This window comes from Antrostomus carolinensis, unplaced genomic scaffold (assembly GCF_000700745.2).
Source record: "Antrostomus carolinensis isolate BGI_N321 unplaced genomic scaffold, ASM70074v2 scaffold12296, whole genome shotgun sequence".
Classification (NCBI taxonomy): Eukaryota; Metazoa; Chordata; class Aves; order Caprimulgiformes; family Caprimulgidae; genus Antrostomus; species Antrostomus carolinensis.
Window position 1 is genome coordinate 7,355 of NW_010319925.1, and position 899 is coordinate 8,253.

Here is an 899-nt window from a genome sequence, read left to right on the forward strand (position 1 = left end):
AAATTTTTTTCATGTGTCACCTTCAACCTCTTCTTTCCCCAACACAATTAGACTTCCTGCACCGTGAAGTGGCAGGTAGTAAAGTGCTTTATACAAGGAAATATTTACAGTAGGGCTAGGTTCATTTTTTTAACACTTCAAGGACAAAAGCTTAGAGGTGCTGCACCTTCCAGAGTCGGCTCTTCTCTGCGGCTGTGCGGTGGGTGGAGAGCTGGCCACTGCCCTGCATCATGCTTCTGCCAGGGCAGAGAGATCAATTCACTCCAGCAGCTCCATCCTCACCTGCACTGGCAGAAAATGTAGCCCCCAAAACCTTCAGCAAGGTGACCAAGTTAAAAGCACATGGTGCTCGATTCTCTTTGACAGGTGCTGTGTCCTAATCTGACGGGGTGTTTTAAAAGAGCAGTTGTTGCTGCCACACTGCTGCCAGCGCCTGGTCACTGCTGTGGCCATTGCCTTCCCCACATCATCCTCTGGGAGCCTCTTGAAGTCACTCAGGATCCGTGCTGGTGTCACTGGCAGCAGTGTTTTGCTTCTCAGCCATAGCTCACGGGTACACTTTCCCTCTCTAGGGTGGTAATTTAGTCCAGGGTGATCAGTGGCTTCATACAAGTTGCTCCAGCATTGCACTGGAGCAAGATAAGCATCCACCCTTCCTTTTGTTTTCCTCAACATAATGATGAGCTGGGCTCAGGCAAGCACCTGGCAAGGAAGCTAAAGGCAAGTGAATGAACATTGGCCAGGAAGGGTTAAATCAGACAGCGCCTACAACTCTGAACGCCTCGCTACACATTTTGGCACTATTTTCTTACATTCCAGTTTTCATCCTAGAGGTCTTCTCTCTGTGAAGGCTGTTGTGTTTTGTGCATAAAAAAATGCCCTTAGGCAGTCATGCACCT